General features: G+C 47.7%; 18 non-coding genes and 3 pseudogenes across 18 annotated transcripts; all 21 read right to left on the bottom strand.

The window, feature by feature from the left end:
* Positions 1-742: 742 nt before the first annotated feature.
* LOC142285263 (U2 spliceosomal RNA) lies at positions 743-933 on the bottom strand. The gene has a single exon (XR_012746679.1). It is a non-coding gene; the product is annotated as a U2 spliceosomal RNA (small nuclear RNA).
* A 1,117-nt stretch (positions 934-2,050) lies between these two features.
* LOC142285262 (U2 spliceosomal RNA) lies at positions 2,051-2,241 on the bottom strand. The gene has a single exon (XR_012746678.1). It is a non-coding gene; the product is annotated as a U2 spliceosomal RNA (small nuclear RNA).
* Positions 2,242-3,358: 1,117 nt separating this feature from the next.
* Positions 3,359-3,552, bottom strand: LOC142285241 (U2 spliceosomal RNA). The gene has a single exon (XR_012746666.1). It is a non-coding gene; the product is annotated as a U2 spliceosomal RNA (small nuclear RNA).
* A 697-nt stretch (positions 3,553-4,249) lies between these two features.
* LOC142285251 (U2 spliceosomal RNA) lies at positions 4,250-4,391 on the bottom strand (annotated as a pseudogene).
* A 1,117-nt stretch (positions 4,392-5,508) lies between these two features.
* On the bottom strand, positions 5,509-5,702 carry LOC142285240 (U2 spliceosomal RNA). Its single transcript, XR_012746665.1, has one exon. It is a non-coding gene; the product is annotated as a U2 spliceosomal RNA (small nuclear RNA).
* A 697-nt stretch (positions 5,703-6,399) lies between these two features.
* Positions 6,400-6,541, bottom strand: LOC142285250 (U2 spliceosomal RNA; annotated as a pseudogene).
* Positions 6,542-7,658: 1,117 nt separating this feature from the next.
* LOC142285239 (U2 spliceosomal RNA) lies at positions 7,659-7,852 on the bottom strand. The gene has a single exon (XR_012746664.1). It is a non-coding gene; the product is annotated as a U2 spliceosomal RNA (small nuclear RNA).
* Positions 7,853-8,549: 697 nt separating this feature from the next.
* On the bottom strand, positions 8,550-8,691 carry LOC142285249 (U2 spliceosomal RNA; annotated as a pseudogene).
* Positions 8,692-9,808: 1,117 nt separating this feature from the next.
* Positions 9,809-9,999, bottom strand: LOC142285261 (U2 spliceosomal RNA). The gene has a single exon (XR_012746677.1). It is a non-coding gene; the product is annotated as a U2 spliceosomal RNA (small nuclear RNA).
* Positions 10,000-11,116: 1,117 nt separating this feature from the next.
* On the bottom strand, positions 11,117-11,307 carry LOC142285219 (U2 spliceosomal RNA). Its single transcript, XR_012746647.1, has one exon. It is a non-coding gene; the product is annotated as a U2 spliceosomal RNA (small nuclear RNA).
* Positions 11,308-12,424: 1,117 nt separating this feature from the next.
* LOC142285231 (U2 spliceosomal RNA) lies at positions 12,425-12,618 on the bottom strand. Its single transcript, XR_012746657.1, has one exon. It is a non-coding gene; the product is annotated as a U2 spliceosomal RNA (small nuclear RNA).
* Positions 12,619-14,537: 1,919 nt separating this feature from the next.
* On the bottom strand, positions 14,538-14,728 carry LOC142285260 (U2 spliceosomal RNA). Its single transcript, XR_012746676.1, has one exon. It is a non-coding gene; the product is annotated as a U2 spliceosomal RNA (small nuclear RNA).
* A 1,117-nt stretch (positions 14,729-15,845) lies between these two features.
* On the bottom strand, positions 15,846-16,036 carry LOC142285258 (U2 spliceosomal RNA). The gene has a single exon (XR_012746675.1). It is a non-coding gene; the product is annotated as a U2 spliceosomal RNA (small nuclear RNA).
* A 1,117-nt stretch (positions 16,037-17,153) lies between these two features.
* On the bottom strand, positions 17,154-17,344 carry LOC142285257 (U2 spliceosomal RNA). Its single transcript, XR_012746674.1, has one exon. It is a non-coding gene; the product is annotated as a U2 spliceosomal RNA (small nuclear RNA).
* A 1,117-nt stretch (positions 17,345-18,461) lies between these two features.
* Positions 18,462-18,652, bottom strand: LOC142285255 (U2 spliceosomal RNA). The gene has a single exon (XR_012746672.1). It is a non-coding gene; the product is annotated as a U2 spliceosomal RNA (small nuclear RNA).
* A 1,117-nt stretch (positions 18,653-19,769) lies between these two features.
* Positions 19,770-19,960, bottom strand: LOC142285254 (U2 spliceosomal RNA). The gene has a single exon (XR_012746671.1). It is a non-coding gene; the product is annotated as a U2 spliceosomal RNA (small nuclear RNA).
* Positions 19,961-21,079: 1,119 nt separating this feature from the next.
* Positions 21,080-21,272, bottom strand: LOC142285223 (U2 spliceosomal RNA). Its single transcript, XR_012746651.1, has one exon. It is a non-coding gene; the product is annotated as a U2 spliceosomal RNA (small nuclear RNA).
* A 1,117-nt stretch (positions 21,273-22,389) lies between these two features.
* Positions 22,390-22,580, bottom strand: LOC142285224 (U2 spliceosomal RNA). The gene has a single exon (XR_012746652.1). It is a non-coding gene; the product is annotated as a U2 spliceosomal RNA (small nuclear RNA).
* Positions 22,581-23,699: 1,119 nt separating this feature from the next.
* On the bottom strand, positions 23,700-23,892 carry LOC142285225 (U2 spliceosomal RNA). The gene has a single exon (XR_012746653.1). It is a non-coding gene; the product is annotated as a U2 spliceosomal RNA (small nuclear RNA).
* Positions 23,893-25,011: 1,119 nt separating this feature from the next.
* LOC142285253 (U2 spliceosomal RNA) lies at positions 25,012-25,202 on the bottom strand. Its single transcript, XR_012746670.1, has one exon. It is a non-coding gene; the product is annotated as a U2 spliceosomal RNA (small nuclear RNA).
* Positions 25,203-26,320: 1,118 nt separating this feature from the next.
* Positions 26,321-26,511, bottom strand: LOC142285245 (U2 spliceosomal RNA). The gene has a single exon (XR_012746669.1). It is a non-coding gene; the product is annotated as a U2 spliceosomal RNA (small nuclear RNA).
* Positions 26,512-27,095: the final 584 nt, after the last annotated feature.

Raw genomic sequence — 27,095 nt, 5'->3', positions numbered from 1 at the left:
CCCAGCCCCCAAACCCTGCCCTCTGTACCTTTCTCACCACCCGCTTCCCTTCTCCTGTCATCCCCCTACCACCCGGGAAAAAAAGAGATTGCCCCCTCCTTCCACTAGCCCACCCTCCCACCCAAAGAACAACTTCTTCTGCGCAGCTTGTTTTCTAGGCAGCAGCGCTATTGTGATGTCATCGGGGGGCATTGTGACAAGCCGCCAGTGTTCCGTCTCTTCATGTTGTGCACTGTTCAAACCGAAAATACATCAACAGGCAGGCTACAGAAAAGCTTACTAACAAAGGTTAGAGAGGGGCTTTCTCAGAGGGCTTTTTACAGTTTGTCTATTCCCAATTAGCCGGTTTAGTATACTTAATGAAAGTACTAATTCTTTCATAGGCCGCCCATTCTTAGTATTTGACGTTCAGGTAACAACAGGTAACTTTATTTGGAGTGGAAGCAGAGAGATAACACCAGATGCCAATTGTAGATCCTCTCACACCTGTGGTCACTGCAGCATCTGACTCCACTTTGTCCAAAAGGGATCTATTCCATTCAATTACACATGATCTAGATTAGACTGACAACAAGATACTGCACGGGACATAGCAGAGTTGGTGAAGTTGAGTGGTGATGAGTTTGCTATTTGGATGAATAAAGCAAGTAAAAAGTGTGTTAGATAAAAATTCATTTCAATTCGCTAATCGGGCTAATATGAATCAGGTGAATCGAGTTCTGCTTTTGGAAACTGGGTTAAGAAGGGGTGCACCGTTCCTGGAGGTACTGCAATACCAGGTCAATGCGTGGAGTGGACAGAGCAAGCTCTTTTTCCATCTCCCTGTTCTAAAAATCCATTTAATATATGGTCCCCAGATAGGGGACGTATCAGATATTAAACTGATAAGAACAGATACTACACTTGATCTTAGCCAAAAGGCCGAGAAGCGATAACCAGAATTGGTTTGGGCCTCGAGTGGCACCCTGGCCTATGCCGGACACATCTTAGGGAGAGAGAGCGAGAGGGAGACAAACCCACGCCTACACAAGACATTTTGTCACCCAAGCCAACCCTTGAAAAGGCTGCTTTGCAGAGCAAAAACAAGAAGAATGGTGCGTTTTGCAGCCGCCGCCCACTGCAATGAATCTGAATAACTCCTCCTTTAGGGCGCAAGCAACTCCCCTCCCCCTTGCAGTCTTTCCAATTCACGATACAAAAAGACGGACAGGACAGGTTGCCTGACTTTCCGTCACTGCCACCCTTTGCCATCCTTACCCGTAGAAAGCCCTTTCATCATCCCCAAACCCTAATCTTTTCCCTTTCCTTCCCAGCCCCCAAACCCTGCCCTCTGTACCTTTCTCACCACCCGCTTCCCTTCTCCTGTCATCCCCCTACCACCCGGGAAAAAAAGAGATTGCCCCCTCCTTCCACTAGCCCACCCTCCCACCCAAAGAACAACTTCTTCTGCGCAGCTTGTTTTCTAGGCAGCAGCGCTATTGTGATGTCATCGGGGGGCATTGTGACAAGCCGCCAGTGTTCCGTCTCTTCATGTTGTGCACTGTTCAAACCGAAAATACATCAACAGGCAGGCTACAGAAAAGCTTACTAACAAAGGTTAGAGAGGGGCTTTCTCAGAGGGCTTTTTACAGTTTGTCTATTCCCAATTAGCCGGTTTAGTATACTTAATGAAAGTACTAATTCTTTCATAGGCCGCCCATTCTTAGTATTTGACGTTCAGGTAACAACAGGTAACTTTATTTGGAGTGGAAGCAGAGAGATAACACCAGATGCCAATTGTAGATCCTCTCACACCTGTGGTCACTGCAGCATCTGACTCCACTTTGTCCAAAAGGGATCTATTCCATTCAATTACACATGATCTAGATTAGACTGACAACAAGATACTGCACGGGACATAGCAGAGTTGGTGAAGTTGAGTGGTGATGAGTTTGCTATTTGGATGAATAAAGCAAGTAAAAAGTGTGTTAGATAAAAATTCATTTCAATTCGCTAATCGGGCTAATATGAATCAGGTGAATCGAGTTCTGCTTTTGGAAACTGGGTTAAGAAGGGGTGCACCGTTCCTGGAGGTACTGCAATACCAGGTCAATGCGTGGAGTGGACAGAGCAAGCTCTTTTTCCATCTCCCTGTTCTAAAAATCCATTTAATATATGGTCCCCAGATAGGGGACGTATCAGATATTAAACTGATAAGAACAGATACTACACTTGATCTTAGCCAAAAGGCCGAGAAGCGATAACCAGAATTGGTTTGGGCCTCGAGTGGCACCCTGGCCTATGCCGGACACATCTTAGGGAGAGAGAGCGAGAGGGAGACAAACCCACGCCTACACAAGACATTTTGTCACCCAAGCCAACCCTTGAAAAGGCTGCTTTGCAGAGCAAAAACAAGAAGAATGGTGCGTTTTGCAGCCGCCGCCCACTGCAATGAATCTGAATAACTCCTCCTTTAGGGCGCAAGCAACTCCCCTCCCCCTTGCAGTCTTTCCAATTCACGATACAAAAAGACGGACAGGACAGGTTGCCTGACTTTCCGTCACTGCCACCCTTTGCCATCCTTACCCGTAGAAAGCCCTTTCATCATCCCCAAACCCTAATCTTTTCCCTTTCCTTCCCAGCCCCCAAACCCTGCCCTCTGTACCTTTCTCACCACCCGCTTCCCTTCTCCTGTCATCCCCCTACCACCCGGGAAAAAAAGAGATTGCCCCCTCCTTCCACTAGCCCACCCTCCCACCCAAAGAACAACTTCTTCTGCGCAGCTTGTTTTCTAGGCAGCAGCGCTATTGTGATGTCATCGGGGGGCATTGTGACAAGCCGCCAGTGTTCCGTCTCTTCATGTTGTGCACTGTTCAAACCGAAAATACATCAACAGGCAGGCTACAGAAAAGCTTACTAACAAAGGTTAGAGAGGGGCTTTCTCAGAGGGCTTTTTACAGTTTGTCTATTCCCAATTAGCCGGTTTAGTATACTTAATGAAAGTACTAATTCTTTCATAGGCCGCCCATTCTTAGTATTTGACGTTCAGGTAACAACAGGTAACTTTATTTGGAGTGGAAGCAGAGAGATAACACCAGATGCCAATTGTAGATCCTCTCACACCTGTGGTCACTGCAGCATCTGACTCCACTTTGTCCAAAAGGGATCTATTCCATTCAATTACACATGATCTAGATTAGACTGACAACAAGATACTGCACGGGACATAGCAGAGTTGGTGAAGTTGAGTGGTGATGAGTTTGCTATTTGGATGAATAAAGCAAGTAAAAAGTGTGTTAGATAAAAATTCATTTCAATTCGCTAATCGGGCTAATATGAATCAGGTGAATCGAGTTCTGCTTTTGGAAACTGGGTTAAGAAGGGGTGCACCGTTCCTGGAGGTACTGCAATACCAGGTCAATGCGTGGAGTGGACAGAGCAAGCTCTTTTTCCATCTCCCTGTTCTAAAAATCCATTTAATATATGGTCCCCAGATAGGGGACGTATCAGATATTAAACTGATAAGAACAGATTTGATTTAATGAAGCTTTCCAAAGCACCGCAAAAATGCATGACCAAAGTCACACCAAAAACAGTGCAAAGGCTAGGATTCGTGTGGACCCCTCCGTGAGAAGAGGATCCCCAAAAATCAACCCCGTCCCTCCGAGCCAGAAGGCCACAGCGAGGGTCAGGGATCTTCGGTGCTCCCCCAAGCCGAAGCCTGGTTGAGCCTTGTTGTTGCTCCCAGCGTCCACCGAGGCATCTTACCCAAGTGGAGTAGGGAGCTACTAGTCGTTGGTTTCGCAGCCGAGACTGCCCGGACCGTCAACCGGTGTTGGTTTCTCAGCCCAAGGCTGACCGGACCTCCAACCGGGTGTTGGTTTCTCAGCCCAAGGCTGACCGGACCTCCAACCGGGTGTTGGTTTCTCAGCCCAAGGCTAACCGGACCTCCAACCGGGTGTTGGTTTCTCAGCCAAAGCTGACCCGGACCTCCAACCGGGTGTTGGCTTCTCAGCCCAAAGCTGACCGGACCTCCGACCGGGATTATAAAAATTTCCCTTCTTAGCCAGAAGGCCGGGATAGGGCAATATGCTTGGAAAGTATGAATAGGCAAGGCACGGCGTGCGACAGAGTCTGAGGCCTACCAGGGTCCCAACCTAGTAAGTTCAGACTCCCTCCAGGGTGTCCATTCCTGGGGCACATTGCACCATAACCCCCACACTTACTCAGTCTAATAGCCTCGATCCTGGTAGGGCCATGGTTTCCTCTAGATGGATATACTATCCTCCCAAAGTACTAACAAGCGCAACCTTCCAGTGTGCATTGCATCATTGTACTAAGGTGGCCGGAGCCTTAAACCACCTTTTCGAACGATACTACACTTGATCTTAGCCAAAAGGCCGAGAAGCGATAACCAGAATTGGTTTGGGCCTCGAGTGGCACCCTGGCCTATGCCGGACACATCTTAGGGAGAGAGAGCGAGAGGGAGACAAACCCACGCCTACACAAGACATTTTGTCACCCAAGCCAACCCTTGAAAAGGCTGCTTTGCAGAGCAAAAACAAGAAGAATGGTGCGTTTTGCAGCCGCCGCCCACTGCAATGAATCTGAATAACTCCTCCTTTAGGGCGCAAGCAACTCCCCTCCCCCTTGCAGTCTTTCCAATTCACGATACAAAAAGACGGACAGGACAGGTTGCCTGACTTTCCGTCACTGCCACCCTTTGCCATCCTTACCCGTAGAAAGCCCTTTCATCATCCCCAAACCCTAATCTTTTCCCTTTCCTTCCCAGCCCCCAAACCCTGCCCTCTGTACCTTTCTCACCACCCGCTTCCCTTCTCCTGTCATCCCCCTACCACCCGGGAAAAAAAGAGATTGCCCCCTCCTTCCACTAGCCCACCCTCCCACCCAAAGAACAACTTCTTCTGCGCAGCTTGTTTTCTAGGCAGCAGCGCTATTGTGATGTCATCGGGGGGCATTGTGACAAGCCGCCAGTGTTCCGTCTCTTCATGTTGTGCACTGTTCAAACCGAAAATACATCAACAGGCAGGCTACAGAAAAGCTTACTAACAAAGGTTAGAGAGGGGCTTTCTCAGAGGGCTTTTTACAGTTTGTCTATTCCCAATTAGCCGGTTTAGTATACTTAATGAAAGTACTAATTCTTTCATAGGCCGCCCATTCTTAGTATTTGACGTTCAGGTAACAACAGGTAACTTTATTTGGAGTGGAAGCAGAGAGATAACACCAGATGCCAATTGTAGATCCTCTCACACCTGTGGTCACTGCAGCATCTGACTCCACTTTGTCCAAAAGGGATCTATTCCATTCAATTACACATGATCTAGATTAGACTGACAACAAGATACTGCACGGGACATAGCAGAGTTGGTGAAGTTGAGTGGTGATGAGTTTGCTATTTGGATGAATAAAGCAAGTAAAAAGTGTGTTAGATAAAAATTCATTTCAATTCGCTAATCGGGCTAATATGAATCAGGTGAATCGAGTTCTGCTTTTGGAAACTGGGTTAAGAAGGGGTGCACCGTTCCTGGAGGTACTGCAATACCAGGTCAATGCGTGGAGTGGACAGAGCAAGCTCTTTTTCCATCTCCCTGTTCTAAAAATCCATTTAATATATGGTCCCCAGATAGGGGACGTATCAGATATTAAACTGATAAGAACAGATTTGATTTAATGAAGCTTTCCAAAGCACCGCAAAAATGCATGACCAAAGTCACACCAAAAACAGTGCAAAGGCTAGGATTCGTGTGGACCCCTCCGTGAGAAGAGGATCCCCAAAAATCAACCCCGTCCCTCCGAGCCAGAAGGCCACAGCGAGGGTCAGGGATCTTCGGTGCTCCCCCAAGCCGAAGCCTGGTTGAGCCTTGTTGTTGCTCCCAGCGTCCACCGAGGCATCTTACCCAAGTGGAGTAGGGAGCTACTAGTCGTTGGTTTCGCAGCCGAGACTGCCCGGACCGTCAACCGGTGTTGGTTTCTCAGCCCAAGGCTGACCGGACCTCCAACCGGGTGTTGGTTTCTCAGCCCAAGGCTGACCGGACCTCCAACCGGGTGTTGGTTTCTCAGCCCAAGGCTAACCGGACCTCCAACCGGGTGTTGGTTTCTCAGCCAAAGCTGACCCGGACCTCCAACCGGGTGTTGGTTTCTCAGCCCAAAGCTGACCGGACCTCCGACCGGGATTATAAAAATTTCCCTTCTTAGCCAGAAGGCCGGGATAGGGCAATATGCTTGGAAAGTATGAATAGGCAAGGCACGGCGTGCGACAGAGTCTGAGGCCTACCAGGGTCCCAACCTAGTAAGTTCAGACTCCCTCCAGGGTGTCCATTCCTGGGGCACATTGCACCATAACCCCCACACTTACTCAGTCTAATAGCCTCGATCCTGGTAGGGCCATGGTTTCCTCTAGATGGATATACTATCCTCCCAAAGTACTAACAAGCGCAACCTTCCAGTGTGCATTGCATCATTGTACTAAGGTGGCCGGAGCCTTAAACCACCTTTTCGAACGATACTACACTTGATCTTAGCCAAAAGGCCGAGAAGCGATAACCAGAATTGGTTTGGGCCTCGAGTGGCACCCTGGCCTATGCCGGACACATCTTAGGGAGAGAGAGCGAGAGGGAGACAAACCCACGCCTACACAAGACATTTTGTCACCCAAGCCAACCCTTGAAAAGGCTGCTTTGCAGAGCAAAAACAAGAAGAATGGTGCGTTTTGCAGCCGCCGCCCACTGCAATGAATCTGAATAACTCCTCCTTTAGGGCGCAAGCAACTCCCCTCCCCCTTGCAGTCTTTCCAATTCACGATACAAAAAGACGGACAGGACAGGTTGCCTGACTTTCCGTCACTGCCACCCTTTGCCATCCTTACCCGTAGAAAGCCCTTTCATCATCCCCAAACCCTAATCTTTTCCCTTTCCTTCCCAGCCCCCAAACCCTGCCCTCTGTACCTTTCTCACCACCCGCTTCCCTTCTCCTGTCATCCCCCTACCACCCGGGAAAAAAAGAGATTGCCCCCTCCTTCCACTAGCCCACCCTCCCACCCAAAGAACAACTTCTTCTGCGCAGCTTGTTTTCTAGGCAGCAGCGCTATTGTGATGTCATCGGGGGGCATTGTGACAAGCCGCCAGTGTTCCGTCTCTTCATGTTGTGCACTGTTCAAACCGAAAATACATCAACAGGCAGGCTACAGAAAAGCTTACTAACAAAGGTTAGAGAGGGGCTTTCTCAGAGGGCTTTTTACAGTTTGTCTATTCCCAATTAGCCGGTTTAGTATACTTAATGAAAGTACTAATTCTTTCATAGGCCGCCCATTCTTAGTATTTGACGTTCAGGTAACAACAGGTAACTTTATTTGGAGTGGAAGCAGAGAGATAACACCAGATGCCAATTGTAGATCCTCTCACACCTGTGGTCACTGCAGCATCTGACTCCACTTTGTCCAAAAGGGATCTATTCCATTCAATTACACATGATCTAGATTAGACTGACAACAAGATACTGCACGGGACATAGCAGAGTTGGTGAAGTTGAGTGGTGATGAGTTTGCTATTTGGATGAATAAAGCAAGTAAAAAGTGTGTTAGATAAAAATTCATTTCAATTCGCTAATCGGGCTAATATGAATCAGGTGAATCGAGTTCTGCTTTTGGAAACTGGGTTAAGAAGGGGTGCACCGTTCCTGGAGGTACTGCAATACCAGGTCAATGCGTGGAGTGGACAGAGCAAGCTCTTTTTCCATCTCCCTGTTCTAAAAATCCATTTAATATATGGTCCCCAGATAGGGGACGTATCAGATATTAAACTGATAAGAACAGATTTGATTTAATGAAGCTTTCCAAAGCACCGCAAAAATGCATGACCAAAGTCACACCAAAAACAGTGCAAAGGCTAGGATTCGTGTGGACCCCTCCGTGAGAAGAGGATCCCCAAAAATCAACCCCGTCCCTCCGAGCCAGAAGGCCACAGCGAGGGTCAGGGATCTTCGGTGCTCCCCCAAGCCGAAGCCTGGTTGAGCCTTGTTGTTGCTCCCAGCGTCCACCGAGGCATCTTACCCAAGTGGAGTAGGGAGCTACTAGTCGTTGGTTTCGCAGCCGAGACTGCCCGGACCGTCAACCGGTGTTGGTTTCTCAGCCCAAGGCTGACCGGACCTCCAACCGGGTGTTGGTTTCTCAGCCCAAGGCTGACCGGACCTCCAACCGGGTGTTGGTTTCTCAGCCCAAGGCTAACCGGACCTCCAACCGGGTGTTGGTTTCTCAGCCAAAGCTGACCCGGACCTCCAACCGGGTGTTGGTTTCTCAGCCCAAAGCTGACCGGACCTCCGACCGGGATTATAAAAATTTCCCTTCTTAGCCAGAAGGCCGGGATAGGGCAATATGCTTGGAAAGTATGAATAGGCAAGGCACGGCGTGCGACAGAGTCTGAGGCCTACCAGGGTCCCAACCTAGTAAGTTCAGACTCCCTCCAGGGTGTCCATTCCTGGGGCACATTGCACCATAACCCCCACACTTACTCAGTCTAATAGCCTCGATCCTGGTAGGGCCATGGTTTCCTCTAGATGGATATACTATCCTCCCAAAGTACTAACAAGCGCAACCTTCCAGTGTGCATTGCATCATTGTACTAAGGTGGCCGGAGCCTTAAACCACCTTTTCGAACGATACTACACTTGATCTTAGCCAAAAGGCCGAGAAGCGATAACCAGAATTGGTTTGGGCCTCGAGTGGCACCCTGGCCTATGCCGGACACATCTTAGGGAGAGAGAGCGAGAGGGAGACAAACCCACGCCTACACAAGACATTTTGTCACCCAAGCCAACCCTTGAAAAGGCTGCTTTGCAGAGCAAAAACAAGAAGAATGGTGCGTTTTGCAGCCGCCGCCCACTGCAATGAATCTGAATAACTCCTCCTTTAGGGCGCAAGCAACTCCCCTCCCCCTTGCAGTCTTTCCAATTCACGATACAAAAAGACGGACAGGACAGGTTGCCTGACTTTCCGTCACTGCCACCCTTTGCCATCCTTACCCGTAGAAAGCCCTTTCATCATCCCCAAACCCTAATCTTTTCCCTTTCCTTCCCAGCCCCCAAACCCTGCCCTCTGTACCTTTCTCACCACCCGCTTCCCTTCTCCTGTCATCCCCCTACCACCCGGGAAAAAAAGAGATTGCCCCCTCCTTCCACTAGCCCACCCTCCCACCCAAAGAACAACTTCTTCTGCGCAGCTTGTTTTCTAGGCAGCAGCGCTATTGTGATGTCATCGGGGGGCATTGTGACAAGCCGCCAGTGTTCCGTCTCTTCATGTTGTGCACTGTTCAAACCGAAAATACATCAACAGGCAGGCTACAGAAAAGCTTACTAACAAAGGTTAGAGAGGGGCTTTCTCAGAGGGCTTTTTACAGTTTGTCTATTCCCAATTAGCCGGTTTAGTATACTTAATGAAAGTACTAATTCTTTCATAGGCCGCCCATTCTTAGGATTTGACGTTCAGGTAACAACAGGTAACTTTATTTGGAGTGGAAGCAGAGAGATAACACCAGATGCCAATTGTAGATCCTCTCACACCTGTGGTCACTGCAGCATCTGACTCCACTTTGTCCAAAAGGGATCTATTCCATTCAATTACACATGATCTAGATTAGACTGACAACAAGATACTGCACGGGACATAGCAGAGTTGGTGAAGTTGAGTGGTGATGAGTTTGCTATTTGGATGAATAAAGCAAGTAAAAAGTGTGTTAGATAAAAATTCATTTCAATTCGCTAATCGGGCTAATATGAATCAGGTGAATCGAGTTCTGCTTTTGGAAACTGGGTTAAGAAGGGGTGCACCGTTCCTGGAGGTACTGCAATACCAGGTCAATGCGTGGAGTGGACAGAGCAAGCTCTTTTTCCATCTCCCTGTTCTAAAAATCCATTTAATATATGGTCCCCAGATAGGGGACGTATCAGATATTAAACTGATAAGAACAGATACTACACTTGATCTTAGCCAAAAGGCCGAGAAGCGATAACCAGAATTGGTTTGGGCCTCGAGTGGCACCCTGGCCTATGCCGGACACATCTTAGGGAGAGAGAGCGAGAGGGAGACAAACCCACGCCTACACAAGACATTTTGTCACCCAAGCCAACCCTTGAAAAGGCTGCTTTGCAGAGCAAAAACAAGAAGAATGGTGCGTTTTGCAGCCGCCGCCCACTGCAATGAATCTGAATAACTCCTCCTTTAGGGCGCAAGCAACTCCCCTCCCCCTTGCAGTCTTTCCAATTCACGATACAAAAAGACGGACAGGACAGGTTGCCTGACTTTCCGTCACTGCCACCCTTTGCCATCCTTACCCGTAGAAAGCCCTTTCATCATCCCCAAACCCTAATCTTTTCCCTTTCCTTCCCAGCCCCCAAACCCTGCCCTCTGTACCTTTCTCACCACCCGCTTCCCTTCTCCTGTCATCCCCCTACCACCCGGGAAAAAAAGAGATTGCCCCCTCCTTCCACTAGCCCACCCTCCCACCCAAAGAACAACTTCTTCTGCGCAGCTTGTTTTCTAGGCAGCAGCGCTATTGTGATGTCATCGGGGGGCATTGTGACAAGCCGCCAGTGTTCCGTCTCTTCATGTTGGGCACTGTTCAAACCGAAAATACATCAACAGGCAGGCTACAGAAAAGCTTACTAACAAAGGTTAGAGAGGGGCTTTCTCAGAGGGCTTTTTACAGTTTGTCTATTCCCAATTAGCCGGTTTAGTATACTTAATGAAAGTACTAATTCTTTCATAGGCCGCCCATTCTTAGTATTTGACGTTCAGGTAACAACAGGTAACTTTATTTGGAGTGGAAGCAGAGAGATAACACCAGATGCCAATTGTAGATCCTCTCACACCTGTGGTCACTGCAGCATCTGACTCCACTTTGTCCAAAAGGGATCTATTCCATTCAATTACACATGATCTAGATTAGACTGACAACAAGATACTGCACGGGACATAGCAGAGTTGGTGAAGTTGAGTGGTGATGAGTTTGCTATTTGGATGAATAAAGCAAGTAAAAAGTGTGTTAGATAAAAATTCATTTCAATTCGCTAATCGGGCTAATATGAATCAGGTGAATCGAGTTCTGCTTTTGGAAACTGGGTTAAGAAGGGGTGCACCGTTCCTGGAGGTACTGCAATACCAGGTCAATGCGTGGAGTGGACAGAGCAAGCTCTTTTTCCATGTCCCTGTTCTAAAAATCCATTTAATATATGGTCCCCAGATAGGGGACGTATCAGATATTAAACTGATAAGAACAGATACTACACTTGATCTTAGCCAAAAGGCCGAGAAGCGATAACCAGAATTGGTTTGGGCCTCGAGTGGCACCCTGGCCTATGCCGGACACATCTTAGGGAGAGAGAGCGAGAGGGAGACAAACCCACGCCTACACAAGACATTTTGTCACCCAAGCCAACCCTTGAAAAGGCTGCTTTGCAGAGCAAAAACAAGAAGAATGGTGCGTTTTGCAGCCGCCGCCCACTGCAATGAATCTGAATAACTCCTCCTTTAGGGCGCAAGCAACTCCCCTCCCCCTTGCAGTCTTTCCAATTCACGATACAAAAAGACGGACAGGACAGGTTGCCTGACTTTCCGTCACTGCCACCCTTTGCCATCCTTACCCGTAGAAAGCCCTTTCATCATCCCCAAACCCTAATCTTTTCCCTTTCCTTCCCAGCCCCCAAACCCTGCCCTCTGTACCTTTCTCACCACCCGCTTCCCTTCTCCTGTCATCCCCCTACCACCCGGGAAAAAAAGAGATTGCCCCCTCCTTCCACTAGCCCACCCTCCCACCCAAAGAACAACTTCTTCTGCGCAGCTTGTTTTCTAGGCAGCAGCGCTATTGTGATGTCATCGGGGGGCATTGTGACAAGCCGCCAGTGTTCCGTCTCTTCATGTTGTGCACTGTTCAAACCGAAAATACATCAACAGGCAGGCTACAGAAAAGCTTACTAACAAAGGTTAGAGAGGGGCTTTCTCAGAGGGCTTTTTACAGTTTGTCTATTCCCAATTAGCCGGTTTAGTATACTTAATGAAAGTACTAATTCTTTCATAGGCCGCCCATTCTTAGTATTTGACGTTCAGGTAACAACAGGTAACTTTATTTGGAGTGGAAGCAGAGAGATAACACCAGATGCCAATTGTAGATCCTCTCACACCTGTGGTCACTGCAGCATCTGACTCCACTTTGTCCAAAAGGGATCTATTCCATTCAATTACACATGATCTAGATTAGACTGACAACAAGATACTGCACGGGACATAGCAGAGTTGGTGAAGTTGAGTGGTGATGAGTTTGCTATTTGGATGAATAAAGCAAGTAAAAAGTGTGTTAGATAAAAATTCATTTCAATTCGCTAATCGGGCTAATATGAATCAGGTGAATCGAGTTCTGCTTTTGGAAACTGGGTTAAGAAGGGGTGCACCGTTCCTGGAGGTACTGCAATACCAGGTCAATGCGTGGAGTGGACAGAGCAAGCTCTTTTTCCATCTCCCTGTTCTAAAAATCCATTTAATATATGGTCCCCAGATAGGGGACGTATCAGATATTAAACTGATAAGAACAGATTTTTTGATTTAATGAAGCTTTCCAAAGCACCACAAAAAATGCATGACCGAAGTCACACCAAAAACAGTGCAAAGGCTAGGATTCGTGTGGACCCCACCGTGAGGAGAGGGTCCCCAAAAATCAACCCCGTCCCTCCGAGCCAGAAGGCCACAGCAAGGGTCAGGGATCTTCGGTGCTCCCCCAAGCCGAAGCCTGGTTGAGCCTTGTTGTTGCTCCCAGCATCCACCCAGGCATCTTACCCAAGTGGAGTAGAGAGCTACTAGTTGTTGGTTTCGCAGCCGAAACTGCCCGGACCGTCAACCGGTGTTGGTTTCTCAGCCCAAGGCTAACCGGACCTCCAACCGGGTGTTGGTTTCTCAGCCGCAGCTGACCCAGACCTCCAACCAGGTGTTGGTTTCTCAGCCGAAGCTGACCCGGACCTCCAACCGGGTGTTAGTTTCTCAGCCCAAAGCTGACCAGACCTCCGACCGGGATTATAAAAATTTCCCTTCCTAGCCAGAAGGCTAGGATAGGGTAATATGCTCAAAAAGTATGAAAAGGCAAGGTACGGTGTGCTACAGAGCCCAAGGCTTGCCGGGGTCCCAAGCCAGCAAGCTCAGACTCACTCCAGGGTCGTCAGTCCTGGGACACGTTGTACCATAGCCCCCCACCCTTACTCAGTCTAATAGCCTCGATCCTGGTAGGGCCATGTTTTCCTCTTGATGAATATACTATCCACCCAGAGTACTAGCAAGCGCAACCTTCCAGTGTGCATTGTATCATTGTACTAAGGTGGCCTGGAGCTTAAACCACCTCTTCGAACAACACTACACTTGATCTTAGCCAAAAGGCCGAGAAGCGATAACCAGAATTGGTTTGGGCCTCGAGTGGCACCCTGGCCTATGCCGGACACATCTTAGGGAGAGAGAGCGAGAGGGAGACAAACCCACGCCTACACAAGACATTTTGTCACCCAAGCCAACCCTTGAAAAGGCTGCTTTGCAGAGCAAAATCAAGAAGAATGGTGCGTTTTGCAGCCGCCGCCCACTGCAATGAATCTGAATAACTCCTCCTTTAGGGCGCAAGCAACTCCCCTCCCCCTTGCAGTCTTTCCAATTCACGATACAAAAAAACGGACAGGACAGGTTGCCTGACTTTCCGTCACTGCCACCCTTTGCCATCCTTACCCGTAGAAAGCCCTTTCATCATCCCCAAACCCTAATCTTTTCCCTTTCCTTCCCAGCCCCCAAACCCTGCCCTCTGTACCTTTCTCACCACCCGCTTCCCTTCTCCTGTCATCCCCCTACCACCCGGGAAAAAAAGAGATTGCCCCCTCCTTCCACTAGCCCACCCTCCCACCCAAAGAACAACTTCTTCTGCGCAGCTTGTTTTCTAGGCAGCAGCGCTATTGTGATGTCATCGGGGGGCATTGTGACAAGCCGCCAGTGTTCCGTCTCTTCATGTTGTGCACTGTTCAAACCGAAAATACATCAACAGGCAGGCTACAGAAAAGCTTACTAACAAAGGTTAGAGAGGGGCTTTCTCAGAGGGCTTTTTACAGTTTGTCTATTCCCAATTAGCCGGTTTAGTATACTTAATGAAAGTACTAATTCTTTCATAGGCCGCCCATTCTTAGTATTTGACGTTCAGGTAACAACAGGTAACTTTATTTGGAGTGGAAGCAGAGAGATAACACCAGATGCCAATTGTAGATCCTCTCACACCTGTGGTCACTGCAGCATCTGACTCCACTTTGTCCAAAAGGGATCTATTCCATTCAATTACACATGATCTAGATTAGACTGACAACAAGATACTGCACGGGACATAGCAGAGTTGGTGAAGTTGAGTGGTGATGAGTTTGCTATTTGGATGAATAAAGCAAGTAAAAAGTGTGTTAGATAAAAATTCATTTCAATTCGCTAATCGGGCTAATATGAATCAGGTGAATCGAGTTCTGCTTTTGGAAACTGGGTTAAGAAGGGGTGCACCGTTCCTGGAGGTACTGCAATACCAGGTCAATGCGTGGAGTGGACAGAGCAAGCTCTTTTTCCATCTCCCTGTTCTAAAAATCCATTTAATATATGGTCCCCAGATAGGGGACGTATCAGATATTAAACTGATAAGAACAGATACTACACTTGATCTTAGCCAAAAGGCCGAGAAGCGATAACCAGAATTGGTTTGGGCCTCGAGTGGCACCCTGGCCTATGCCGGACACATCTTAGGGAGAGAGAGCGAGAGGGAGACAAACCCACGCCTACACAAGACATTTTGTCACCCAAGCCAACCCTTGAAAAGGCTGCTTTGCAGAGCAAAAACAAGAAGAATGGTGCGTTTTGCAGCCGCCGCCCACTGCAATGAATCTGAATAACTCCTCCTTTAGGGCGCAAGCAACTCCCCTCCCCCTTGCAGTCTTTCCAATTCACGATACAAAAAGACGGACAGGACAGGTTGCCTGACTTTCCGTCACTGCCACCCTTTGCCATCCTTATCCGTAGAAAGCCCTTTCATCATCCCCAAACCCTAATCTTTTCCCTTTCCTTCCCAGCCCCCAAACCCTGCCCTCTGTACCTTTCTCACCACCCGCTTCCCTTCTCCTGTCATCCCCCTACCACCCGGGAAAAAAAGAGATTGCCCCCTCCTTCCACTAGCCCACCCTCCCACCCAAAGAACAACTTCTTCTGCGCAGCTTGTTTTCTAGGCAGCAGCGCTATTGTGATGTCATCGGGGGGCATTGTGACAAGCCGCCAGTGTTCCGTCTCTTCATGTTGTGCACTGTTCAAACCGAAAATACATCAACAGGCAGGCTACAGAAAAGCTTACTAACAAAGGTTAGAGAGGGGCTTTCTCAGAGGGCTTTTTACAGTTTGTCTATTCCCAATTAGCCGGTTTAGTATACTTAATGAAAGTACTAATTCTTTCATAGGCCGCCCATTCTTAGTATTTGACGTTCAGGTAACAACAGGTAACTTTATTTGGAGTGGAAGCAGAGAGATAACACCAGATGCCAATTGTAGATCCTCTCACACCTGTGGTCACTGCAGCATCTGACTCCACTTTGTCCAAAAGGGATCTATTCCATTCAATTACACATGATCTAGATTAGACTGACAACAAGATACTGCACGGGACATAGCAGAGTTGGTGAAGTTGAGTGGTGATGAGTTTGCTATTTGGATGAATAAAGCAAGTAAAAAGTGTGTTAGATAAAAATTCATTTCAATTCGCTAATCGGGCTAATATGAATCAGGTGAATCGAGTTCTGCTTTTGGAAACTGGGTTAAGAAGGGGTGCACCGTTCCTGGAGGTACTGCAATACCAGGTCAATGCGTGGAGTGGACAGAGCAAGCTCTTTTTCCATCTCCCTGTTCTAAAAATCCATTTAATATATGGTCCCCAGATAGGGGACGTATCAGATATTAAACTGATAAGAACAGATACTACACTTGATCTTAGCCAAAAGGCCGAGAAGCGATAACCAGAATTGGTTTGGGCCTCGAGTGGCACCCTGGCCTATGCCGGACACATCTTAGGGAGAGAGAGCGAGAGGGAGACAAACCCACGCCTACACAAGACATTTTGTCACCCAAGCCAACCCTTGAAAAGGCTGCTTTGCAGAGCAAAAACAAGAAGAATGGTGCGTTTTGCAGCCGCCGCCCACTGCAATGAATCTGAATAACTCCTCCTTTAGGGCGCAAGCAACTCCCCTCCCCCTTGCAGTCTTTCCAATTCACGATACAAAAAGACGGACAGGACAGGTTGCCTGACTTTCCGTCACTGCCACCCTTTGCCATCCTTACCCGTAGAAAGCCCTTTCATCATCCCCAAACCCTAATCTTTTCCCTTTCCTTCCCAGCCCCCAAACCCTGCCCTCTGTACCTTTCTCACCACCCGCTTCCCTTCTCCTGTCATCCCCCTACCACCCGGGAAAAAAAGAGATTGCCCCCTCCTTCCACTAGCCCACCCTCCCACCCAAAGAACAACTTCTTCTGCGCAGCTTGTTTTCTAGGCAGCAGCGCTATTGTGATGTCATCGGGGGGCATTGTGACAAGCCGCCAGTGTTCCGTCTCTTCATGTTGTGCACTGTTCAAACCGAAAATACATCAACAGGCAGGCTACAGAAAAGCTTACTAACAAAGGTTAGAGAGGGGCTTTCTCAGAGGGCTTTTTACAGTTTGTCTATTCCCAATTAGCCGGTTTAGTATACTTAATGAAAGTACTAATTCTTTCATAGGCCGCCCATTCTTAGTATTTGACGTTCAGGTAACAACAGGTAACTTTATTTGGAGTGGAAGCAGAGAGATAACACCAGATGCCAATTGTAGATCCTCTCACACCTGTGGTCACTGCAGCATCTGACTCCACTTTGTCCAAAAGGGATCTATTCCATTCAATTACACATGATCTAGATTAGACTGACAACAAGATACTGCACGGGACATAGCAGAGTTGGTGAAGTTGAGTGGTGATGAGTTTGCTATTTGGATGAATAAAGCAAGTAAAAAGTGTGTTAGATAAAAATTCATTTCAATTCGCTAATCGGGCTAATATGAATCAGGTGAATCGAGTTCTGCTTTTGGAAACTGGGTTAAGAAGGGGTGCACCGTTCCTGGAGGTACTGCAATACCAGGTCAATGCGTGGAGTGGACAGAGCAAGCTCTTTTTCCATCTCCCTGTTCTAAAAATCCATTTAATATATGGTCCCCAGATAGGGGACGTATCAGATATTAAACTGATAAGAACAGATACTACACTTGATCTTAGCCAAAAGGCCGAGAAGCGATAACCAGAATTGGTTTGGGCCTCGAGTGGCACCCTGGCCTATGCCGGACACATCTTAGGGAGAGAGAGCGAGAGGGAGACAAACCCACGCCTACACAAGACATTTTGTCACCCAAGCCAACCCTTGAAAAGGCTGCTTTGCAGAGCAAAAACAAGAAGAATGGTGCGTTTTGCAGCCGCCGCCCACTGCAATGAATCTGAATAACTCCTCCTTTAGGGCGCAAGCAACTCCCCTCCCCCTTGCAGTCTTTCCAATTCACGATACAAAAAGACGGACAGGACAGGTTGCCTGACTTTCCGTCACTGCCACCCTTTGCCATCCTTACCCGTAGAAAGCCCTTTCATCATCCCCAAACCCTAATCTTTTCCCTTTCCTTCCCAGCCCCCAAACCCTGCCCTCTGTACCTTTCTCACCACCCGCTTCCCTTCTCCTGTCATCCCCCTACCACCCGGGAAAAAAAGAGATTGCCCCCTCCTTCCACTAGCCCACCCTCCCACCCAAAGAACAACTTCTTCTGCGCAGCTTGTTTTCTAGGCAGCAGCGCTATTGTGATGTCATCGGGGGGCATTGTGACAAGCCGCCAGTGTTCCGTCTCTTCATGTTGTGCACTGTTCAAACCGAAAATACATCAACAGGCAGGCTACAGAAAAGCTTACTAACAAAGGTTAGAGAGGGGCTTTCTCAGAGGGCTTTTTACAGTTTGTCTATTCCCAATTAGCCGGTTTAGTATACTTAATGAAAGTACTAATTCTTTCATAGGCCGCCCATTCTTAGTATTTGACGTTCAGGTAACAACAGGTAACTTTATTTGGAGTGGAAGCAGAGAGATAACACCAGATGCCAATTGTAGATCCTCTCACACCTGTGGTCACTGCAGCATCTGACTCCACTTTGTCCAAAAGGGATCTATTCCATTCAATTACACATGATCTAGATTAGACTGACAACAAGATACTGCACGGGACATAGCAGAGTTGGTGAAGTTGAGTGGTGATGAGTTTGCTATTTGGATGAATAAAGCAAGTAAAAAGTGTGTTAGATAAAAATTCATTTCAATTCGCTAATCGGGCTAATATGAATCAGGTGAATCGAGTTCTGCTTTTGGAAACTGGGTTAAGAAGGGGTGCACCGTTCCTGGAGGTACTGCAATACCAGGTCAATGCGTGGAGTGGACAGAGCAAGCTCTTTTTCCATCTCCCTGTTCTAAAAATCCATTTAATATATGGTCCCCAGATAGGGGACGTATCAGATATTAAACTGATAAGAACAGATACTACACTTGATCTTAGCCAAAAGGCCGAGAAGCGATAACCAGAATTGGTTTGGGCCTCGAGTGGCACCCTGGCCTATGCCGGACACATCTTAGGGAGAGAGAGCGAGAGGGAGACAAACCCACGCCTACACAAGACATTTTGTCACCCAAGCCAACCCTTGAAAAGGCTGCTTTGCAGAGCAAAAACAAGAAGAATGGTGCGTTTTGCAGCCGCCGCCCACTGCAATGAATCTGAATAACTCCTCCTTTAGGGCGCAAGCAACTCCCCTCCCCCTTGCAGTCTTTCCAATTCACGATACAAAAAGACGGACAGGACAGGTTGCCTGACTTTCCGTCACTGCCACCCTTTGCCATCCTTACCCGTAGAAAGCCCTTTCATCATCCCCAAACCCTAATCTTTTCCCTTTCCTTCCCAGCCCCCAAACCCTGCCCTCTGTACCTTTCTCACCACCCGCTTCCCTTCTCCTGTCATCCCCCTACCACCCGGGAAAAAAAGAGATTGCCCCCTCCTTCCACTAGCCCACCCTCCCACCCAAAGAACAACTTCTTCTGCGCAGCTTGTTTTCTAGGCAGCAGCGCTATTGTGATGTCATCGGGGGGCATTGTGACAAGCCGCCAGTGTTCCGTCTCTTCATGTTGTGCACTGTTCAAACCGAAAATACATCAACAGGCAGGCTACAGAAAAGCTTACTAACAAAGGTTAGAGAGGGGCTTTCTCAGAGGGCTTTTTACAGTTTGTCTATTCCCAATTAGCCGGTTTAGTATACTTAATGAAAGTACTAATTCTTTCATAGGCCGCCCATTCTTAGTATTTGACGTTCAGGTAACAACAGGTAACTTTATTTGGAGTGGAAGCAGAGAGATAACACCAGATGCCAATTGTAGATCCTCTCACACCTGTGGTCACTGCAGCATCTGACTCCACTTTGTCCAAAAGGGATCTATTCCATTCAATTACACATGATCTAGATTAGACTGACAACAAGATACTGCACGGGACATAGCAGAGTTGGTGAAGTTGAGTGGTGATGAGTTTGCTATTTGGATGAATAAAGCAAGTAAAAAGTGTGTTAGATAAAAATTCATTTCAATTCGCTAATCGGGCTAATATGAATCAGGTGAATCGAGTTCTGCTTTTGGAAACTGGGTTAAGAAGGGGTGCACCGTTCCTGGAGGTACTGCAATACCAGGTCAATGCGTGGAGTGGACAGAGCAAGCTCTTTTTCCATCTCCCTGTTCTAAAAATCCATTTAATATATGGTCCCCAGATAGGGGACGTATCAGATATTAAACTGATAAGAACAGATACTACACTTGATCTTAGCCAAAAGGCCGAGAAGCGATAACCAGAATTGGTTTGGGCCTCGAGTGGCACCCTGGCCTATGCCGGACACATCTTAGGGAGAGAGAGCGAGAGGGAGACAAACCCACGCCTACACAAGACATTTTGTCACCCAAGCCAACCCTTGAAAAGGCTGCTTTGCAGAGCAAAAACAAGAAGAATGGTGCGTTTTGCAGCCGCCGCCCACTGCAATGAATCTGAATAACTCCTCCTTTAGGGCGCAAGCAACTCCCCTCCCCCTTGCAGTCTTTCCAATTCACGATACAAAAAGACGGACAGGACAGGTTGCCTGACTTTCCGTCACTGCCACCCTTTGCCATCCTTACCCGTAGAAAGCCCTTTCATCATCCCCAAACCCTAATCTTTTCCCTTTCCTTCCCAGCCCCCAAACCCTGCCCTCTGTACCTTTCTCACCACCCGCTTCCCTTCTCCTGTCATCCCCCTACCACCCCGGGAAAAAAAGAGATTGCCCCCTCCTTCCACTAGCCCACCCTCCCACCCAAAGAACAACTTCTTCTGCGCAGCTTGTTTTCTAGGCAGCAGCGCTATTGTGATGTCATCGGGGGGCATTGTGACAAGCCGCCAGTGTCCGTCTCTTCATGTTGTGCACTGTTCAAACCGAAAATACATCAACAGGCAGGCTACAGAAAAGCTTACTAACAAAGGTTAGAGAGGGGCTTTCTCAGAGGGCTTTTTACAGTTTGTCTATTCCCTAATTAGCCGGGTTTAGTATACTTAATGAAAGTACTAATTCTTTCATAGGCCGCCCATTCTTAGTATTTGACGTTCAGGTAACAACAGGTAACTTTATTTGGAGTGGAAGCAGAGAGATAACACCAGATGCCAATTGTAGATCCTCTCACACCTGTGGTCACTGCAGCATCTGACTCCACTTTGTCCAAAAGGGATCTATTCCATTCAATTACACATGATCTAGATTAGACTGACAACAAGATACTGCACGGGACATAGCAGAGTTGGTGAAGTTGAGTGGTGATGAGTTTGCTATTTGGATGAATAAAGCAAGTAAAAAGTGTGTTAGATAAAAATTCATTTCAATTCGCTAATCGGGCTAATATGAATCAGGTGAATCGAGTTCTGCTTTTGGAAACTGGGTTAAGAAGGGGTGCACCGTTCCTGGAGGGTACTGCAATACCAGGTCAATGCGTGGAGTGGACAGAGCAAGCTCTTTTTCCATCTCCCTGTTCTAAAAAATCCATTTAATATATGGTCCCCAGATAGGGGACGTATCAGATATTAAACTGATAAGAACAGATACTACACTTGATCTTAGCCAAAAGGCCGAGAAGCGATAACCAGAATTGGTTTGGGCCTCGAGTGGCACCCTGGCCTATAGCCGGACACATCTTAGGGAGAGAGAGCGAGAGGGAGACAAACCCACGCCTACACAAGACATTTTGTCACCCAAGCCAACCCTTGAAAAGGCTGCTTTGCAGAGCAAAAACAAGAAGAATGGTGCGTTTTGCAGCCGCCGCCCACTTGACAATGAATCTGAATAACTCCTCCTTTAGGGCGCAAGCAACTCCCCTCCCCCTTGCAGTCTTTCCAATTCACGATACAAAAGACGGACAGGACAGGTTGCCTGACTTTCCGTCACTGCCACCCTTTGCCATCCTTACCCGTAGAAAGCCCTTTCATCATCCCCAAACTCTATCTTTTCCCTTTCCTTCCAGCCCCCAAACCCTGCCCTCTGTACCTTTCTCACCACCCGCTTCCCTTCTCCTGTCATCCCCCTACCACCCGGGAAAAAAAGAGATTGCCCCCCTCCTTCCACTAGCCCACCCTCCCACCCAAAGAACAACTTCTTCTGCGCAGCTTGTTTTCTAGGCAGCAGCGCTATTGTGATGTCATCGGGGGGCATTGTGACAAGCCGCCAGTGTTCCGTCTCTTCATGTTGTGCACTGTTCAAACCGAAAATACATCAACAGGCAGGCTACAGAAAAGCTTACTAACAAAGGTTAGGAGAGGGGCTTTCTCAGAGGGCTTTTTACAGTTTGTCTATTCCCAATTAGCCGGTTTAGTATACTTAATGAAAGTACTAATTCTTTCATAGGCCGCCCATTCTTAGTATTTGACGTTCAGGTAACAACAGGTAACTTTATTTGGAGTGGAAGCAGAGAGATAACACCAGATGCCAATTGTAGATCCTCTCACACCTGTGGTCACTGCAGCATCTGACTCCACTTTGTCCAAAAGGGATCTATTCCATTCAATTACACATGATCTAGATTAGACTGACAACAAGATACTGCACGGGACATAGCAGAGTTGGTGAAGTTGAGTGGTGATGAGTTTGCTATTTGGATGAATAAAGCAAGTAAAAAGTGTGTTAGATAAAAATTCATTTCAATTCGCTAATCGGGCTAATATGAATCAGGTGAATCGAGGTCTGCTTTTGGAAACTGGTTAAGAAGGGTGCACCGTTCCTGGAGGTACTGCAATACCAGGTCAATGCGTGGAGTGGACAGAGCAAGCTCTTTTCCATCTCCCTGTTCTAAAAAATCCATTTAATATATGGTCCCCAGATAGGGGACGTATCAGATATTAAACTGATAAGAACAGATACTACACTTGATCTTAGCCAAAAGGCCGAGAAGCGATAACCAGAATTGGTTTGGGCCTCGAGTGGCACCCTGGCCTATGCCGGACACATCTTAGGGAGAGAGAGCGAGAGGGAGACAAACCCACGCCTACACAAGACATTTTGTCACCCAAGCCAACCCTTGAAAAGGCTGCTTTGCAGAGCAAAAACAAGAAGAATGGTGCGTTTTGCAGCCGCCGCCCACTGCAATGAATCTGAATAACTCCTCCTTTAGGGCGCAAGCAACTCCCCTCCCCCTTGCAGTCTTTCCAATTCACGATACAAAAAGACGGACAGGACAGGTTGCCTGACTTTCCGTCACTGCCACCCTTTGCCATCCTTACCCGTAGAAAGCCCTTTCATCATCCCCAAACCCTAATCTTTTCCCTTTCCTTCCCAGCCCCCAAACCCTGCCCTCTGTACCTTTCTCACCACCCGCTTCCCTTCTCCTGTCATCCCCCTACCACCCGGGAAAAAAAGAGATTGCCCCCTCCTTCCACTAGCCCACCCTCCCACCCAAAGAACAACTTCTTCTGCGCAGCTTGTTTTCTAGGCAGCAGCGCTATTGTGATGTCATCGGGGGGCATTGTGACAAGCCGCCAGTGTTCCGTCTCTTCATGTTGTGCACTGTTCAAACCGAAAATACATCAACAGGCAGGCTACAGAAAAGCTTACTAACAAAGGGTTAGAGAGGGGCTTTCTCAGAGGGCTTTTTACAGTTTGTCTATTCCCAATTAGCCAGGTTTAGTATACTTAATGAAAGTACTAATTCTTTCATAGGCCGCCCATTCTTAGTATTTGACGTTCAGGTAACAACAGGTAACTTTATTTGGAGTGGAAGCAGAGAGATAACACCAGATGCCAATTGTAGATCCTCTCACACCTGTGGTCACTGCAGCATCTGACTCCACTTTGTCCAAAAGGGATCTATTCCATTCAATTACACATGATCTAGATTAGACTGACAACAAGATACTGCACGGGACATAGCAGAGTTGGTGAAGTTGAGTGGTGATGAGTTTGCTATTTGGATGAATAAAGCAAGTAAAAAGTGTGTTAGATAAAAATTCATTTCAATTCGCTAATCGGGCTAATATGAATCAGGTGAATCGAGTTCTGCTTTTGGAAACTGGGTTAAGAAGGGGTGCACCGTTCCTGGAGGTACTGCAATACCAGGTCAATGCGTGGAGTGGACAGAGCAAGCTCTTTTTCCATCTCCCTGTTCTAAAAAATCCATTTAATATATGGTCCCCCAGATAGGGGACGTATCAGATATTAAACTGATAAGAACAGATACTACACTTGATCTTAGCCAAAAGGCCGAGAAGCGATAACCAGAATTGGTTTGGGCCTCGAGTGGCACCCTCTGGCCTATGCCGGACACATCTTAGGGAGAGAGAGCGAGAGGGAGACAAACCCACGCCTACACAAGACATTTTGTCACCCAAGCCAACCCTTGAAAAGGCTGCTTTGCAGAGCAAAAACAAGAAGAATGGTGCGTTTTGCAGCCGCCGCCCACTGCAATGAATCTGAATAACTCCTCCTTTAGGGCGCAAGCAACTCCCCTCCCCCTTGCAGTCTTTCCAATTCACGATACAAAAAGACGGACAGGACAGGTTGCCTGACTTTCCGTCACTGCCACCCTTTGCCATCCTTACCCGTAGAAAGCCCTTTCATCATCCCCAAACCCTAATCTTTTCCCTTTCCTTCCCAGCCCCCAAACCCTGCCCTCTGTACCTTTCTCACCACCCGCTTCCCTTCTCCTGTCATCCCCCTACCACCCGGGAAAAAAAGAGATTGCCCCCTCCTTCCACTAGCCCACCCTCCCACCCAAAGAACAACTTCTTCTGCGCAGCTTGTTTTCTAGGCAGCAGCGCTATTGTGATGTCATCGGGGGGCATTGTGACAAGCCGCCAGTGTTCCGTCTCTTCATGTTGTGCACTGTTCAAACCGAAAATACATCAACAGGCAGGCTACAGAAAAGCTTACTAACAAAGGTTAGAGAGGGGCTTTCTCAGAGGGCTTTTTACAGTTTGTCTATTCCCAATTAGCCGGTTTAGTATACTTAATGAAAGTACTAATTCTTTCATAGGCCGCCCATTCTTAGTATTTGACGTTCAGGTAACAACAGGTAACTTTATTTGGAGTGGAAGCAGAGAGATAACACCAGATGCCAATTGTAGATCCTCTCACACCTGTGGTCACTGCAGCATCTGACTCCACTTTGTCCAAAAGGGATCTATTCCATTCAATTACACATGATCTAGATTAGACTGACAACAAGATACTGCACGGGACATAGCAGAGTTGGTGAAGTTGAGTGGTGATGAGTTTGCTATTTGGATGAATAAAGCAAGTAAAAAGTGTGTTAGATAAAAATTCATTTCAATTCGCTAATCGGGCTAATATGAATCAGGTGAATCGAGTTCTGCTTTTGGAAACTGGGTTAAGAAGGGGTGCACCGTTCCTGGAGGTACTGCAATACCAGGTCAATGCGTGGAGTGGACAGAGCAAGCTCTTTTTCCATCTCCCTGTTCTAAAAATCCATTTAATATATGGTCCCCAGATAGGGGACGTATCAGATATTAAACTGATAAGAACAGATACTACACTTGATCTTAGCCAAAAGGCCGAGAAGCGATAACCAGAATTGGTTTGGGCCTCGAGTGGCACCCTGGCCTATGCCGGACACATCTTAGGGAGAGAGAGCGAGAGGGAGACAAACCCACGCCTACACAAGACATTTTGTCACCCAAGCCAACCCTTGAAAAGGCTGCTTTGCAGAGCAAAAACAAGAAGAATGGTGCGTTTTGCAGCCGCCGCCCACTGCAATGAATCTGAATAACTCCTCCTTTAGGGCGCAAGCAACTCCCCTCCCCCTTGCAGTCTTTCCAATTCACGATACAAAAAGACGGACAGGACAGGTTGCCTGACTTTCCGTCACTGCCACCCTTTGCCATCCTTACCCGTAGAAAGCCCTTTCATCATCCCCAAACCCTAATCTTTTCCCTTTCCTTCCCAGCCCCCAAACCCTGCCCTCTGTACCTTTCTCACCACCCGCTTCCCTTCTCCTGTCATCCCCCTACCACCCGGGAAAAAAAGAGATTGCCCCCTCCTTCCACTAGCCCACCCTCCCACCCAAAGAACAACTTCTTCTGCGCAGCTTGTTTTCTAGGCAGCAGCGCTATTGTGATGTCATCGGGGGGCATTGTGACAAGCCGCCAGTGTTCCGTCTCTTCATGTTGTGCACTGTTCAAACCGAAAATACATCAACAGGCAGGCTACAGAAAAGCTTACTAACAAAGGTTAGAGAGGGGCTTTCTCAGAGGGCTTTTTACAGTTTGTCTATTCCCAATTAGCCGGTTTAGTATACTTAATGAAAGTACTAATTCTTTCATAGGCCGCCCATTCTTAGTATTTGACGTTCAGGTAACAACAGGTAACTTTATTTGGAGTGGAAGCAGAGAGATAACACCAGATGCCAATTGTAGATCCTCTCACACCTGTGGTCACTGCAGCATCTGACTCCACTTTGTCCAAAAGGGATCTATTCCATTCAATTACACATGATCTAGATTAGACTGACAACAAGATACATGCACGGGACATAGCAGAGTTGGTGAAGTTGAGTGGTGATGAGTTTGCTATTTGGATGAATAAAGCAAGTAAAAAGTGTGTTAGATAAAAATTCATTTCAATTCGCTAATCGGGCTAATATGAATCAGGTGAATCGAGTTCTGCTTTTGGAAACTGGGTTAAGAAGGGGTGCACCGTTCCTGGAGGTACTGCAATACCAGGTCAATGCGTGGAGTGGACAGAGCAAGCTCTTTTTCCATCTCCCTGTTCTAAAAATCCATTTAATATATGGTCCCCAGATAGGGGACGTATCAGATATTAAACTGATAAGAACAGATACTACACTTGATCTTAGCCAAAAGGCCGAGAAGCGATAACCAGAATTGGTTTGGGCCTCGAGTGGCACCCTGGCCTATGCCGGACACATCTTAGGGAGAGAGAGCGAGAGGGAGACAAACCCACGCCTACACAAGACATTTTGTCACCCAAGCCAACCCTTGAAAAGGCTGCTTTGCAGAGCAAAAACAAGAAGAATGGTGCGTTTTGCAGCCGCCGCCCACTGCAATGAATCTGAATAACTCCTCCTTTAGGGCGCAAGCAACTCCCCTCCCCCTTGCAGTCTTTCCAATTCACGATACAAAAAGACGGACAGGACAGGTTGCCTGACTTTCCGTCACTGCCACCCTTTGCCATCCTTACCCGTAGAAAGCCCTTTCATCATCCCCAAACCCTAATCTTTTCCCTTTCCTTCCCAGCCCCCAAACCCTGCCCTCTGTACCTTTCTCACCACCCGCTTCCCTTCTCCTGTCATCCCCCTACCACCCGGGAAAAAAAGAGATTGCCCCCTCCTTCCACTAGCCCACCCTCCCACCCAAAGAACAACTTCTTCTGCGCAGCTTGTTTTCTAGGCAGCAGCGCTATTGTGATGTCATCGGGGGGCATTGTGACAAGCCGCCAGT

Source organism: Anomaloglossus baeobatrachus, unplaced genomic scaffold (genome assembly GCF_048569485.1).
Source record: "Anomaloglossus baeobatrachus isolate aAnoBae1 unplaced genomic scaffold, aAnoBae1.hap1 Scaffold_597, whole genome shotgun sequence".
Classification (NCBI taxonomy): domain Eukaryota; kingdom Metazoa; phylum Chordata; class Amphibia; order Anura; family Aromobatidae; genus Anomaloglossus; species Anomaloglossus baeobatrachus.
This window is presented reverse-complemented; position numbering and strand designations above follow the sequence as displayed.